This window comes from Xyrauchen texanus, chromosome 21 (genome assembly GCF_025860055.1).
Source record: "Xyrauchen texanus isolate HMW12.3.18 chromosome 21, RBS_HiC_50CHRs, whole genome shotgun sequence".
NCBI lineage: Eukaryota > Metazoa > Chordata > Actinopteri > Cypriniformes > Catostomidae > Xyrauchen > Xyrauchen texanus.
In genome coordinates, this window is record NC_068296.1 from 27,332,835 (window position 1) to 27,351,195 (window position 18,361).

The window sequence follows — 18,361 nt, forward strand, 5'->3', positions numbered from 1 at the left end:
TCATCCGGCAGAAGTTTCCACGCTGCCGGGATCTATGAGGTGGGTATTATATTTTAACACTTCCTGTTGAGGGTTAGTCGGGTGTTTCAGGTCCTGAATAACATACAGGAACAGCGAAAACACCCAATTTTGACGGAAGCCTCTGCAACCCGAAACACCAAGAGGTTGCGGGAATGGAGGGGCTTCGAGGGCGGCAGACTGTCACCAATCCCTGGGAGGAGCAGCATAGCGTGCAGAGCAGCATAGTGTGCAGAGCAGCACCAGCCTGACCTGCTGCTTAATAAGCCCTTCCCACTAAAGTGGAGGTTGTCCTACAAGGCTTTGAGGGGAAAGAGGGCTTCTAAGTGACGATGCCGAGCCCGGCAGAGATAGCCCGCAAGCATCTCTTCGAAGCATCACTGAATACTGCCGTGCCTCAGCACCCACGATAGTCGAATATAATGACGCCGAGGGTATGTGAACACGGGAAGAAAATATATATATATATATATATATATATATATATATATATATATTTTTTTAGGGGTTCTCCATGAGCGAAAAAGCTCTTCATGGAGGTTATCAAAAAGGGAAGGAACCCATGAGGCGTTCCCTTTCTTAGACTGGAAGATAAAATCTATCCCCTAATTTGGAGCGTTTGGGGGGTCTCTTTTTCGCGTGGCCATATCGTAACAACATCGAGCAATTCCTCCGTAGATTTTTTATCGCAGACGGAAAGCTCGGAGGTGGGAAGAAAATCGCGATCCACCTCATGATCTGAAGAAGCGTCGAGATCATGTGAAGGAACAGCTGGGTTTGGGGAGAGAGTGAGAGAAAGGGATCAACCCGTCTCTTGCTCCTCAACCAAATCCATTCGAGAGTGCTGACTCCCGGAAGCAAGCGAGGCGAGCCCGACGCACTCTGCCTGTTAAAGCAAATCACAGTGCTCGCACCCACCCTGCTGCAACGCGGGAGCAGCGTGCTCTTACCCCCAAACAAACAGCAAAAACTGATGTGTGTCGTCTTCAGCTATGAGCGAGAAGAGGGAACACGCACCGCTTGCTTTCAGTCATTCTCTCTTTTTAGAAATATATATATATATAATATTTTCCAAACAGAAGAGAAAAGAACAACGCTCACTGCACACTGTCTGATTATATCTCCTAACAGAGGAAAGAAAGTTTTGACAGCGTGTGTGAAACACACAGAAACAGAATCGCTCTGAAAAAAGAGTTTTTGACGACACCTGGTGACGTGTCCATTTATAGCCTGGCCGCAGGTGCATCTAATAATTACATCAGCCGAGGCTATAAATTCTGGTCAATGTTCATTGACGTGTTTCACACATTATTTCAGCTTGGCTCACAGCAAGAGCTGTTCCCCGTAGCGCTTAGCAGCGCAACATCGTAGTGAAGCCTTTTGTAAAGGGAACAGGTAAGCAAGTATCTATATCTACAGTAAAACAAGTCCTATATGAACATTGCCTGAAAGGCTGTTCACCAAGGAAGACACCATTGCTCCAAAACCACCATAAAAACCCAGACTACAGTTTAAAAGTGCACACGGGGACAAAGATCTTACTTTTTGGAGAAATGTCCTCTGGTCTGATGAAACAAAATTTGAACTGTTTGGCCATAATGACCCTCGTTATGTTTGGAGGAAAAAGGGTTAGGCTTACAAGGAATGTGATGAAAGAAATAAAAAATAAAATCTGAAATAAATAATTCTCTCTATTATTCTGACATTTCACATTCTTAAATTAAAGTATTGCTCCTAACTGACATAAGACATGGAATGTTTTCTATGATTAAATGTCAGGAATTGTGAAAAACTGAGCTTAAATGTATTTGGCTAAGGTCTATGTAACTCTCTGACTTCAAATGTGTGTGTGTGTGTGTATATATATATATATATATATATATATATATATATATATATGTATATATATATATATATTTGTGCTATCCTTTGTGTTTTTGATTTAGGCTTAAAAAAAATCCTGCATCCGAAAGGAATTTCATTACTGTACTGAAATAAAGAACATGAGATTTTTTTTTCGACAGCCCAGGCAAATTTATCCTTTAGGAATTTGTTGTTAATTTTATCGAATAGCAACTTCATGTTCTTACACCTAAAAACAGAAGACAATTGTTTAAAAAAAAAACACTGTTAAAGAGAGTTTGGATATGAAATGTGTTAATTAATCTTTTGTTTTGCACAAATATATCAACTAGTGTGTTTGAGTATGTCTTCACCAGGCCACACTGATGTGTTGATCCAGGTAGTGGAGGTGCTCAGGAAGATCTGTTTGTTCTCTTCTTTGTCCGAAGCCTGAACCTCCATCCTAAGCAGCAGTTCTTCACATCTTTACACCACTTTCTTCTTCCTCTCCACCAAACTGAACAACAGAAACACACGCTTCAACATGTGTACTAAACCATGTTCACATTTCTGCATGAGGATTCCAAGGGCTGGAGGCACAAATAAATGGTCCTTTGTAGGGAGATATACTGACCTGAGCAGCTTGTTGTCTGAGCTCCCTTTGGCTTCTTTCTTGACCTGCTTCAGCTCTTTCTTAACCTGGGCCAGCTGCTCCTTCCTACAAGCAATCTAAAGGAGCAAAAGAAGATAGAAATACCTTGAATATCTCCACAACCAACCCAATAAATTATTTAGACTTTTATCTCCATACCTTTGTCTGCAGATTAGCCATGGATTTTTTTTAAGGTCTTTGGCGGTGCCTGCTGATGGTTACATAGAATTGCAACTGAATGGTTTGCCATGTTGTAATAGAGCAACTTTTACACCACATTATCAAGTACTGTAGAAAGAATGACACATAAAAACATGCACAGAGAAGAGATGGAGGTAGAGAAAAAGTGAGTAGTGAAGAGAGAATCTATGGTAATATATAAGTGTGAACTTGAAAACTAACAACTATTATGCCTCCTGCATCTCAGAGGTCACAAAACTTAAAACCCTATACATAAGCTAAATAAAATTAAAACACTTCTATTTTTGTACTCAAACAGTTACAGTGTCAGTAGTAGTACTTCTTTCTTAACCACTAGGCTACCATCTCCTCTGTATGACTGACCTGATATACAGAACAGTAGCTTGTTACTGTCCTAAATGCTATTAATCAAGATCATTACAATTAAGAAATGATATGTTTACTTCTAGAATTACTATGAATGTCATGCAAAAAGTGGTACTTTATTGTGCAGGACTGTTTTATGGATGAAATATGACGTCTCGGCCATATTTCCCCCCAAATAAAAACATTTAAAATATACAGTATATATAAGTGAAAATGATTTGTATTACTGGAAAATAAGAATCCTCCTATCCAGTCATATTATTATTATTTTTATTATTATTATTATTATTATTATTATTATTATTATTATTATTATTATTTTAATTAAAATCAGTATCACAGACAGCATAACAAATACTACCATAATGTTTAAATATTTTACAATATAATATTATATGCCATATTACATTGTAATAAAAATTGGGGGATCGTTGCCACAATGCAACAACAAAAACATTTTTTTTTTTTAAATATAATTATCTTTAATTATCTTTTACTTATGCAGAATACTTAATTTCTAAAAAAATATAAAAATAAATCTTATTTCTTTTTATTTTGGTGTGAAATATGATCTGGACATGTTTTTGACAGGCTTTGTAAGATTCACCTATATCATTTATAATACAATTAAATGAATAATTATCTTAAAATTGGGGGTGGGATAGCCTACTATGATTGTCACAATTTGGTTCAATGTACAATATGAAGTTTATGATTCTATATAATAGCGATTTGATTTAACAACACAATGATAAAGTATAACAGAAAATTGTTTGTTTTATGCCTGTGAATGTACACGTCATCTGCTGCTGTTTATGAATGATGCCAGTGAATTTACGAGGCATCTGCCGCTGTTTATGAATGATGCCAGTGAATGTTCACGGCATCTGCCACTGTATATAAATGATGGCAGTGAATTTACGAGGCATCTGCCACAGTTTATGAATGATGCCAGTGAATTTACACGTCATCTGCCGCAGTTTATGAATGATGCCAATGAATTTATGAGGCATCTGCTGCTGTTTATGAATTATGCCTGTGAATTTACACATCATCTGCTGCTGTATACGAATGATGTCAGTGAATTTATGAGGCATCTGCTGCTGTTTATGAATGATGCCAGTGAATTTACACGTCATCTGCCACTGTTTATGAATGATGCCAGTGAATTTATGAGGTATCTGCCGCTGTATATGAATGATGTCAGTGAATTTATGAGGTATCTGCTGCTGTATATGAATGATGTCAGTGAATTTATGAGGTATCTGCTGCTGTATACGAATGATGTCAGTGAATTTATGAGGTATCTGCTGCTGTATACGAATGATGTCAGTGAATTTATGAGGTATCTGCCGCTGTATATGAATGATGGCATTGAATTTACACATCATCTGCTGCTGTTTACGAATGATGACAGTGAATTTATGAGTTATCTGCCGCTGTATATGAATGATGGCAGTGAATTCTGCTGCTGTTTACGAATGATGTCAGTGAATTTATGAGGTATCTGCCGCTGTATATGAATGATGGCAGTGAATTCTGCTGCTGTTTACGAATGATGTCAGTGAATTTATGAGGCATCTGCTGCTGTTTATGAATTATGCCTGTGAATTTACACATCATCTGCCACTGTTTATGAATGATGCCAGTGAATTTATGAGGCATCTGCTGCTGTATATGAATGATGCCAGTGAATTTATGAGGCATCTGCCGCTGTTTATGAATGATGCCAGTGAATTTACACGTCATCTGCCACTGTATATGAATGATGGCAGTGAATTTATGAGGCATCTGCTGCTGTATATGAATGATGCCAGTGAATTTATGAGGTATCTGCCGCTGTTTATGAATGATGCCAGTGAATTTATGAGGTATCTGCCGCTGTATATGAATGATGCCAGTGAATTTACACATCATCTGCCACTGTATATGAATGATGGCAGAGAATTTATGAGGCATCTGCTGCTGTATATGAATGATGCCAGTGAATTTATGAGGTATCTGCCGCTGTTTATGAATGATGCCAGTGAATTTATGAGGTATCTGCCGCTGTTTATGAATGATGCCAGTGAATTTACACATCATCTGCCGCTGTATATGAATGATGCCACTGAATTTATGAGGTATCTGCTGCTGTTTATGAATGATGCCAGTGAATTTACACATCATCTGCCGCTGTTTATGAATGATGCCAGTGAATTTACACGTCATCTGCCACTGTTTATGAATGATGCCAGTGAATTTATGAGGCATCTGCTGCTGTATATGAATGATGCCAGTGAATTTATGAGGTATCTGCCGCTGTTTATGAATGATTGCAGTGAATTTACACATCATCTGCCGCTGTATACGAATGATGCCAGTCAATTTACGAGGCATCTGCTGTGGTATATGAATGATGGCAGTGAATTTACATATCATCTGCCGCTGTATACGAAATTATGTCAGTGAATTTATGAGGTATCTGCCACTGTATATGAATGATGGCAGTGAATTTACATATCATCTGCCGCTGTATACAAATGATGTCAGTACATTTATGAGGTATCTGCCACTGTATATGAATGATGGCAGTGAATTTACACATCATCTGCCGCTGTATATGAATGATGGCAGTGAATTTACACATCATCTGCCGCTGTATACGAATGATGTCAGTGAATTTATGAGGTATCTGCCGCTGTATATGAATGATGACAGTGAATTTATGAGTTATCTGCCGCTGTATATGAATGATGGCAGTGAATTTACACATCATCTGCCGCTGTATACGAATGATGCCAGTGAATTTACGAGACATCTGCTGCGGTATATGAATGATGCCACTGAATTTATGAGGTATCTGCCGCTGTATATGAATGATGGCAGTGAATTTACACATCATCTGACGCTGTATACAAATTATGTCAGTGAATTTACGAGACATCTGCTGCGGTATATGAATGATGCCACTGAATTTATGAGGTATCTGCCGCTGTTTATGAATGATGCCACTGAATTTATGAGGTATCTGCCGCTGTATATGAATGATGACAGTGAATTTATGAGTTATCTGCCGCTGTATATGAATGATGGCAGTGAATTTACACATCATCTGCCGCTGTATACTGAATGATGCCAGTGAATTTACTGAGACATCTGCTGCGGTATATGAATGATGCCACTGAATTTATGAGGTATCTGCCGCTGTTTATGAATGATGCCACTGAATTTATGAGGTATCTGCCGCTGTATATGAATGATGGCAGTGAATTTACACATCATCTGCCGCTGTATATGAATGATGGCAGTGAATTTACACATCATCTGCCGCTGTATACTGAATGATGTCAGTGAATTTATGAGGTATCTGCCGCTGTATATGAATGATGACAGTGAATTTATGAGTTATCTGCCGCTGTATATGAATGATGGCAGTGAATTTACACATCATCTGCCGCTGTATACTGAATGATGCTAGTGAATTTACTGAGACATCTGCTGCGGTATATGAATGATGCCACTGAATTTATGAGGTATCTGCCGCTGTTTATGAATGATGCCACTGAATTTATGAGGTATCTGCCGCTGTATATGAATGATGCCAGTGAATGTTCACGGCATCTGCCACTGTATATAAATGATGGCAGTGAATTTACGAGGCATCTGCCACAGTTTATGAATGATGCCAATGAATTTATGAGGCATCTGCTGCTGTATATGAATGATGCCAGTGAATTTATGAGACATCTGCTGCTGTATATGAATGATGTCAGTGAATTTATGAGGCATCTGCTGCTGTATATGAATGATGCCAGTGAATTTATGAGGCATCTGCTGCTGTATATGAATGATGCCAGTGAATTTATGAGGTATCTGCCACTGTATACGAATGATGCCAGTGAATTTATGAGGTATCTGCCGCTGTATATAAATGATGGCAGTGAATTTACACATCATCTGCCGCTGTATACGAATGATGTCAGTGAATTTATGAGACATCTGCTGCTGTATATGAATGATGCCAGTGAATTTATGAGGTATCTGTCACTGTTTATGAATGATGCCAGTGAATTTATGAGGCATCTGCTGCTGTATATGAATGATGGCAGTGAATTTATGAGGTATCTGCCGCTGTTTATGAATGATGGCAGTGAATTTACACATCATCTGCCGCTGTATACGAATGATGCCAGTGAATTTACGAGGCATCTGCTGCGGTATATGAATGATGGCAGTGAAGTTACACATCATCTGCCGCTGTATACTGAATGATGTCAGTGAATTTATGAGGTATCTGCCACTGTATATGAATGATGGCAGTGAATTTACACATCATCTGCCGCTGTATACTGAATGATGCCAGTGAATTTATGAGGCATCTGCTGCTGTATATGAATGATGCCAGTGAATTTATGAGGCATCTGCTGCTGTATATGAATGATGGCAGTGAATTTACACATCATCTGCCGCTGTTTATGAATGATGGCAGTGAATTTACGAGTCATCTGCTGCTGTATATGAATGATGCCAGTGAATTTATGAGGTATCTACCGCTGTTTATGAATGATGGCAGTGAATTTACACAACATCTGCCGCTGTATACGAATGATGCCAGTGAATTTACGAGGCATCTGCTGCGGTATATGAATGATGGCAGTGAATTTACACATCATCTGCCGCTGTATACAAATGATGTCAGTGAATTTATGAGGTATCTGCCACTGTATATGAATGATGGCAGTGAATTTACACATCATCTGCCGCTGTATATGAATGATGGCAGTGAATTTACACATCATCTGCCGCTGTATACAAATGATGTCAGTGAATTTATGAGGTATCTGCCACTGTATATGAATGATGGCAGTGAATTTACACATCATCTGCCGCTGTATATGAATGATGCCACTGAATTTATGAGGTATCTGCCGCTGTTTATGAATGATGCCAGTGAATTTACACATCATCTGCCGCTGTTTATGAATGATGCCAGTGAATTTATGAGGCATCTGCTGCTGTATATGAATGATGCCAGTGAATTTATGAGGTATCTGCCGCTGTTTATGAATGATGCCAGTGAATTTATGAGGTATCTGCCGCTGTTTATGAATGATGCCAGTGAATTTACACATCATCTGCCGCTGTATATGAATGATGCCACTGAATTTATGAGGTATCTGCTGCTGTTTATGAATGATGCCAGTGAATTTACACATCATCTGCCGCTGTTTATGAATGATGCCAGTGAATTTACACGTCATCTGCCACTGTTTATGAATGATGCCAGTGAATTTATGAGGCATCTGCTGCTGTATATGAATGATGCCAGTGAATTTATGAGGTATCTGCTGCTGTTTATGAATGATTGCAGTGAATTTACACATCATCTGCCGCTGTATACGAATGATGACAGTCAATTTACGAGGCATCTGCTGTGGTATATGAATGATGGCAGTGAATTTACATATCATCTGCCGCTGTATACGAAATTATGTCAGTGAATTTATGAGGTATCTGCCACTGTATATGAATGATGGCAGTGAATTTACATATCATCTGCCGCTGTATACAAATGATGTCAGTACATTTATGAGGTATCTGCCACTGTATATGAATGATGGCAGTGAATTTACACATCATCTGCCGCTGTATATGAATGATGGCAGTGAATTTACACATCATCTGCCGCTGTATACGAATGATGTCAGTGAATTTATGAGGTATCTGCCGCTGTATATGAATGATGACAGTGAATTTATGAGTTATCTGCCGCTGTATATGAATGATGGCAGTGAATTTACACATCATCTGCCGCTGTATACGAATGATGCCAGTGAATTTACGAGACATCTGCTGCGGTATATGAATGATGCCACTGAATTTATGAGGTATCTGCCGCTGTATATGAATGATGACAGTGAATTTACACATCATCTGACGCTGTATACAAATTATGTCAGTGAATTTACGAGACATCTGCTGCGGTATATGAATGATGCCACTGAATTTATGAGGTATCTGCCGCTGTTTATGAATGATGCCACTGAATTTATGAGGTATCTGCCGCTGTATATGAATGATGACAGTGAATTTATGAGTTATCTGCCGCTGTATATGAATGATGGCAGTGAATTTACACATCATCTGCCGCTGTATACTGAATGATGCCAGTGAATTTACTGAGACATCTGCTGCGGTATATGAATGATGCCACTGAATTTATGAGGTATCTGCCGCTGTTTATGAATGATGCCACTGAATTTATGAGGTATCTGCCGCTGTATATGAATGATGGCAGTGAATTTACACATCATCTGCCGCTGTATATGAATGATGGCAGTGAATTTACACATCATCTGCCGCTGTATACGAATGATGTCAGTGAATTTATGAGGTATCTGCCGCTGTATATGAATGATGACAGTGAATTTATGAGTTATCTGCCGCTGTATATGAATGATGGCAGTGAATTTACACATCATCTGCCGCTGTATACGAATGATGCTAGTGAATTTACGAGACATCTGCTGCGGTATATGAATGATGCCACTGAATTTATGAGGTATCTGCCGCTGTTTATGAATGATGCCACTGAATTTATGAGGTATCTGCCGCTGTATATGAATGATGCCAGTGAATGTTCACGGCATCTGCCACTGTATATAAATGATGGCAGTGAATTTACGAGGCATCTGCCACAGTTTATGAATGATGCCAATGAATTTATGAGGCATCTGCTGCTGTATATGAATGATGCCAGTGAATTTATGAGACATCTGCTGCTGTATATGAATGATGTCAGTGAATTTATGAGGCATCTGCTGCTGTATATGAATGATGCCAGTGAATTTATGAGGCATCTGCTGCTGTATATGAATGATGCCAGTGAATTTATGAGGTATCTGCCACTGTATACTGAATGATGCCAGTGAATTTATGAGGTATCTGCCGCTGTATATAAATGATGGCAGTGAATTTACACATCATCTGCCGCTGTATACTGAATGATGTCAGTGAATTTATGAGACATCTGCTGCTGTATATGAATGATGCCAGTGAATTTATGAGGTATCTGTCACTGTTTATGAATGATGCCAGTGAATTTATGAGGCATCTGCTGCTGTATATGAATGATGGCAGTGAATTTATGAGGTATCTGCCGCTGTTTATGAATGATGGCAGTGAATTTACACATCATCTGCCGCTGTATACGAATGATGCCAGTGAATTTACGAGGCATCTGCTGCGGTATATGAATGATGGCAGTGAAGTTACACATCATCTGCCGCTGTATACTGAATGATGTCAGTGAATTTATGAGGTATCTGCCACTGTATATGAATGATGGCAGTGAATTTACACATCATCTGCCGCTGTATACGAATGATGCCAGTGAATTTACGAGGCATCTGCTGCGGTATATGAATGATGCCAGTGAATTTACGAGGCATCTGCTGCGGTATATGAATGATGGCAGTGAATTTACACATCATCTGCCGCTGTTTATGAATGATGGCAGTGAATTTACACATCATCTGCTGCTGTATATGAATGATGCCAGCGAATTTATGAGGTATCTACCGCTGTTTATGAATGATGGCAGTGAATTTACACAACATCTGCCGCTGTATACGAATGATGCCAGTGAATTTACGAGGCATCTGCTGCGGTATATGAATGATGGCAGTGAATTTACACATCATCTGCCGCTGTATACAAATGATGTCAGTGAATTTATGAGGTATCTGCCACTGTATATGAATGATGGCAGTGAATTTACACATCATCTGCCGCTGTATATGAATGATGGCAGTGAATTTACACATCATCTGCCGCTGTATACTGAATGATGTCAGTGAATTTATGAGGCATCTGCTGCTGTATGTGAATGATGCCAGTGAATTTATGAGGTATCTGCCGCTGTTTATGAATGATGTCAGTGAATTTACACATCATCTGCCACTGTTTATGAATAATGGCAGTGAATTTATGAGGCATCTGCTGCTGTATATGAATGATGCCAGTGAATTTATGAGGTATCTGTCGCTGTTTATGAATGATGCCAGTGAATTTACACATCATCTGCCGCTGTATACTGAATGATGCCAGTGAATTTATGAGGTATCTGCTGCGGTATATGAATGATGGCAGTGAATTTACACATCATCTGCCGCTGTATACGAATGATGTCAGTGAATTTATGAGGTATCTGCCACGGTATATGAATGATGGCAGTGAATTTACACATCATCTGCCGCTGTATATGAATGATGGCAGTGAATTTACACATCATCTGCCGCTGTATACGAATGATGTCAGTGAATTTATGAGGTATCTGCCGCTGTTTATGAATGATGCCAGTGAATTTACACATCATCTGCCGCTGTTTATGAATGATGCCAGTGAATTTACACGTCATCTGCCACTGTTTATGAATGATGCCAGTGAATTTATGAGGCATCTGCTGCTGTATATGAATGATGCCAGTGAATTTATGAGGTATCTGCCGCTGTTTATGAATGATTGCAGTGAATTTACACATCATCTGCCGCTGTATACGAATGATGCCAGTGAATTTATGAGGCATCTGCTGCGGTATATGAATGATGGCAGTGAATTTACATATCATCTGCCGCTGTATACTAAATGATGTCAGTGAATTTATGAGGTATCTGCCACTGTATATGAATGATGGCAGTGAATTTACATATCATCTGCCGCTGTATACAAATGATGTCAGTGACATTTATGAGGTATCTGCCACTGTATATGAATGATGGCAGTGAATTTACACATCATCTGCCGCTGTATATGAATGATGGCAGTGAATTTACACATCATCTGCCGCTGTATACGAATGATGTCAGTGAATTTATGAGGTATCTGCCGCTGTATATGAATGATGACAGTGAATTTATGAGTTATCTGCCGCTGTATATGAATGATGGCAGTGAATTTACACATCATCTGCCGCTGTATACTGAATGATGCCAGTGAATTTATGAGACATCTGCTGCTGTATATGAATGATGCCAGTGAATTTATGAGGTATCTGCCGCTGTATATGAATGATGGCAGTGAATTTACACATCATCTGACGCTGTATACAAATTATGTCAGTGAATTTACTGAGACATCTGCTGCGGTATATGAATGATGCCACTGAATTTATGAGGTATCTGCCGCTGTTTATGAATGATGCCACTGAATTTATGAGGTATCTGCCGCTGTATATGAATGATGACAGTGAATTTATGAGTTATCTGCCGCTGTATATGAATGATGGCAGTGAATTTACACATCATCTGCCGCTGTATACTGAATGATGCCAGTGAATTTACGAGACATCTGCTGCGGTATATGAATGATGCCACTGAATTTATGAGGTATCTGCCGCTGTTTATGAATGATGCCACTGAATTTATGAGGTATCTGCCGCTGTATATGAATGATGGCAGTGAATTTACACATCATCTGCCGCTGTATATGAATGATGGCAGTGAATTTACACATCATCTGCCGCTGTATACGAATGATGTCAGTGAATTTATGAGGTATCTGCCGCTGTATATGAATGATGACAGTGAATTTATGAGTTATCTGCCGCTGTATATGAATGATGGCAGTGAATTTACACATCATCTGCCGCTGTATACTGAATGATGCCAGTGAATTTACGAGACATCTGCTGCGGTATATGAATGATGCCACTGAATTTATGAGGTATCTGCCGCTGTTTATGAATGATGCCACTGAATTTATGAGGTATCTGCCGCTGTATATGAATGATGCCAGTGAATGTTCACGGCATCTGCCACTGTATATAAATGATGGCAGTGAATTTACGAGGCATCTGCCACAGTTTATGAATGATGCCAATGAATTTATGAGGCATCTGCTGCTGTATATGAATGATGCCAGTGAATTTATGAGACATCTGCTGCTGTATATGAATGATGTCAGTGAATTTATGAGGCATCTGCTGCTGTATATGAATGATGCCAGTGAATTTATGAGGCATCTGCTGCTGTATATGAATGATGCCAGTGAATTTATGAGGTATCTGCCACTGTATACGAATGATGCCAGTGAATTTATGAGGTATCTGCCGCTGTATATAAATGATGGCAGTGAATTTACACATCATCTGCCGCTGTATACTGAATGATGTCAGTGAATTTATGAGACATCTGCTGCTGTATATGAATGATGCCAGTGAATTTATGAGGTATCTGTCACTGTTTATGAATGATGCCAGTGAATTTATGAGGCATCTGCTGCTGTATATGAATGATGGCAGTGAATTTATGAGGTATCTGCCGCTGTTTATGAATGATGGCAGTGAATTTACACATCATCTGCCGCTGTATACTGAATGATGCCAGTGAATTTACGAGGCATCTGCTGCTGTATATGAATGATGGCAGTGAAGTTACACATCATCTGCCGCTGTATACGAATGATGTCAGTGAATTTATGAGGTATCTGCCACTGTATATGAATGATGGCAGTGAATTTACACATCATCTGCCGCTGTATACGAATGATGCCAGTGAATTTACGAGGCATCTGCTGCGGTATATGAATGATGCCAGTGAATTTACGAGGCATCTGCTGCGGTATATGAATGATGGCAGTGAATTTACACATCATCTGCCGCTGTTTATGAATGATGGCAGTGAATTTACACATCATCTGCTGCTGTATATGAATGATGCCAGCGAATTTATGAGGTATCTACCGCTGTTTATGAATGATGGCAGTGAATTTACACAACATCTGCCGCTGTATATGAATGATGCCAGTGAATTTATGAGGCATCTGCTGCGGTATATGAATGATGGCAGTGAATTTACACATCATCTGCCGCTGTATACAAATGATGTCAGTGAATTTATGAGGTATCTGCCACTGTATATGAATGATGGCAGTGAATTTACACATCATCTGCCGCTGTATATGAATGATGGCAGTGAATTTACACATCATCTGCCGCTGTATACGAATGATGTCAGTGAATTTATGAGGCATCTGCTGCTGTATGTGAATGATGCCAGTGAATTTATGAGGTATCTGCCGCTGTTTATGAATGATGTCAGTGAATTTACACATAATCTGCCACTGTTTATGAATAATGGCAGTGAATTTATGAGGCATCTGCTGCTGTATATGAATGATGCCAGTGAATTTATGAGGTATCTGTCGCTGTTTATGAATGATGCCAGTGAATTTACACATCATCTGCCGCTGTATACGAATGATGCCAGTGAATTTATGAGGTATCTGCTGCGGTATATGAATGATGGCAGTGAATTTACACATCATCTGCCGCTGTATACTGAATGATGTCAGTGAATTTATGAGGTATCTGCCACTGTATATGAATGATGGCAGTGAATTTACACATCATCTGCCGCTGTATATGAATGATGGCAGTGAATTTACACATCATCTGCCGCTGTATACTGAATGATGTCAGTGAATTTATGAGGTATCTGCCGCTGTTTATGAATGATGCCAGTGAATTTACACATCATCTGCCACTGTTTATGAATAATGGCAGTGAATTTATGAGACATCTGCTGCTGTATATGAATGATGCCAGTGAATTTATGAGGTATCTGTCACTGTTTATGAATGATGCCAGTGAATTTATGAGGCATCTGCTGCTGTATATGAATGATGCCAGTGAATTTATGAGGTATCTGCCGCTCTTTATGAATGATGGCAGTGAATTTACACGTCATCTGCCGCTGTATACGAATGATGCCAGTGAATTTACGAGGCATCTGCTGCTGTATATGAATGATGGCAGTGAATTTACACATCATCTGCCACTGTATACAAAAGATGTCAGTGAATTTATGAGGTATCTGCCACTGTATATGAATGATGGCAGTGAATTTACACATCATCTGCCGCTGTATATGAATGATGGCAGTGAATTTACACATCATCTGCCGCTGTATACCGAATGATGTCAGTGAATTTATGAGGTATCTGCTGCTGTATATGAATGATGACAGTGAATTTATGAGTTATCTGCCGCTGTATATGAATGATGGCAGTGAATTTACACATCATCTGCAGCTGTATACTGAATGATGTCAGTGAATTTATGAGGCATCTGCTGCTGAATATGAATGATGCCAGCTGAATTTATGAGGTATCTACCGCTGTTTATGAATGATGGCAGTGAATTTACACATCATCTGCCGCTGTATACTGAATGATGCCAGTGAATTTACGAGGCATCTGCTGCGTATATGAATGATGGCAGTGAATTTACACATCATCTGCCGCTGTATACTGAATGATGTCAGTGAATTTATGAGGTATCTGCCACTGTATATGAATGATGGCAGTGAATTTACACATCATCTGCCGCTGTATATGAATGATGGCAGTGAATTTACACATCATCTGCCGCTGTATACGAATGATGTCAGTGAATTTATGAGGCATCTGCTGCTGTATGTGAATAATGCCAGTGAATTTATGAGGTATCTGCCGCTGTTTATGAATGATGCCAGTGAATTTACACATCATCTGCCACTGTTTATGAATAATGGCAGTGAATTTATTAGGCATCTGCTGCTGTATATGAATGATGCCAGTGAATTTATGAGGTATCTGTCGCTGTTTATGAATGATGCCAGTGAATTTATGAGGCATCTGCTGCTGTATATGAATGATGGCAGTGAATTTATGAGGTATCTGCCGCTGTTTATGAATGATGGCAGTGAATTTACACATCATCTGCCGCTGTATACGAATGATGCCAGTGAATTTCCGAGGCATCTGCTGCGGTATATGAATGATGGCAGTGAAGTTACACATCATCTGCCGCTGTATACGAATGATGTCAGTGAATTTATGAGGTATCTGCCACTGTATATGAATGATGGCAGTGAATTTACACATCATCTGCCGCTGTATAGGAATGATGCCAGTGAATTTACGAGGCATCTGCTGCGGTATATGAATGATGCCAGTGAATTTACGAGGCATCTGCTGCGGTATATGAATGATGGCAGTGAATTTACACATCATCTGCCGCTGTTTATGAATGATGGCAGTGAATTTACACATCATCTGTCGCTGTTTATGAATGCTGCCAGTGAATTGATGAGGCATCTGCTGCTGTATATGAATGATGGCAGTGAATTTATGAGGTATCTGCCGCTGTATATGAATGATGGCAGTGAATTTACACATCATCTGCCGCTGTATACGAATGATGTCAGTGAATTTATGAGGCATCTGCTGCTGTATATGAATGATGCCAGTGAATTTATGAGGTATCTGCCGCTGTATATGAATGATGGCAGTGAATTTACACATCATCTGCCGCTGTATACTGAATGATGTCAGTGAATTTATGAGGCATCTGCTGCGGTATATGAATGATGCCACTGAATTTATGAGGTATCTGCCGCTGTTTATGAATGATGCCACTGAATTTATGAGGTATCTGCCGCTGTATATGAATGATGACAGTGAATTTATGAGTTATCTGCCGCTGTATATGAATGATGGCAGTGAATTTACACATCATCTGCCGCTGTATACTGAATGATGCCAGTGAATTTACTGAGACATCTGCTGCGGTATATGAATGATGCCACTGAATTTATGAGGTATCTGCCGCTGTTTATGAATGATGCCACTGAATTTATGAGGTATCTGCCGCTGTATATGAATGATGGCAGTGAATTTACACATCATCTGCCGCTGTATATGAATGATGGCAGTGAATTTACACATCATCTGCCGCTGTATACGAATGATGTCAGTGAATTTATGAGGTATCTGCCGCTGTATATGAATGATGACAGTGAATTTATGAGTTATCTGCCGCTGTATATGAATGATGGCAGTGAATTTACACATCATCTGCCGCTGTATACTGAATGATGCCAGTGAATTTACTGAGACATCTGCTGCGGTATATGAATGATGCCACTGAATTTATGAGGTATCTGCCGCTGTTTATGAATGATGCCACTGAATTTATGAGGTATCTGCCGCTGTATATGAATGATGCCAGTGAATGTTCACGGCATCTGCCACTGTATATAAATGATGGCAGTGAATTTACGAGGCATCTGCCACAGTTTATGAATGATGCCAATGAATTTATGAGGCATCTGCTGCTGTTTATGAATTATGCCTGTGAATTTACACATCATCTGCTGCTGTATACGAATGATGTCAGTGAATTTATGAGACATCTGCTGCTGTATATGAATGATGCCAGTGAATTTATGAGGTATCTGTCACTGTTTATGAATGATGCCAGTGAATTTATGAGGCATCTGCTGCTGTATATGAATGATGCCAGTGAATTTATGAGGTATCTGTCACTGTTTATGAATGATGTCAGTGAATTTATGAGGCATCTGCTGCTGTATATGAATGATGCCAGTGAATTTATGAGGCATCTGCTGCTGTATATGAATGATGCCAGTGAATTTATGAGGTATCTGCCACTGTATACTGAATGATGCCAGTGAATTTATGAGGTATCTGCCGCTGTATATAAATGATGGCAGTGAATTTACACATCATCTGCCGCTGTATACTGAATGATGTCAGTGAATTTATGAGACATCTGCTGCTGTATATGAATGATGCCAGTGAATTTATGAGGTATCTGTCACTGTTTATGAATGATGCCAGTGAATTTATGAGGCATCTCCTGCTGTATATGAATGATGCCAGTGAATTTATGAGGTATCTGCCGCTCTTTATGAATGATGGCAGTGAATTTACACGTCATCTGCCGCTGTATACGAATGATGCCAGTGAATTTACGAGGCATCTGCTGCGGTATATGAATGATGGCAGTGAATTTACACATCATCTGCCACTGTATACAAAAGATGTCAGTGAATTTTTGAGGTATCTGCCACTGTATATGAATGATGGCAGTGAATTTACACATCATCTGCCGCTGTATATGAATGATGGCAGTGAATTTACACATCATCTGCCGCTGTATACGAATGATGTCAGTGAATTTATGAGGCATCTGCTGCTGTATGTGAATGATGCCAGTGAATTTATGAGGTATCTGCCGCTGTTTATGAATGATGTCAGTGAATTTACACATAATCTGCCACTGTTTATGAATAATGGCAGTGAATTTATGAGGCATCTGCTGCTGTATATGAATGATGCCAGTGAATTTATGAGGTATCTGTCGCTGTTTATGAATGATGCCAGTGAATTTACACATCATCTGCCGCTGTATACGAATGATGCCAGTGAATTTATGAGGTATCTGCTGCGGTATAT

General features: G+C 39.4%; 1 pseudogene; it reads right to left on the bottom strand.

Moving 5' to 3' along the window:
• The window catches only part of LOC127661484 (DNA topoisomerase 1-like), a 72,328-nt pseudogene continuing 53,967 nt past the window's right edge, over positions 1–18,361 (bottom strand).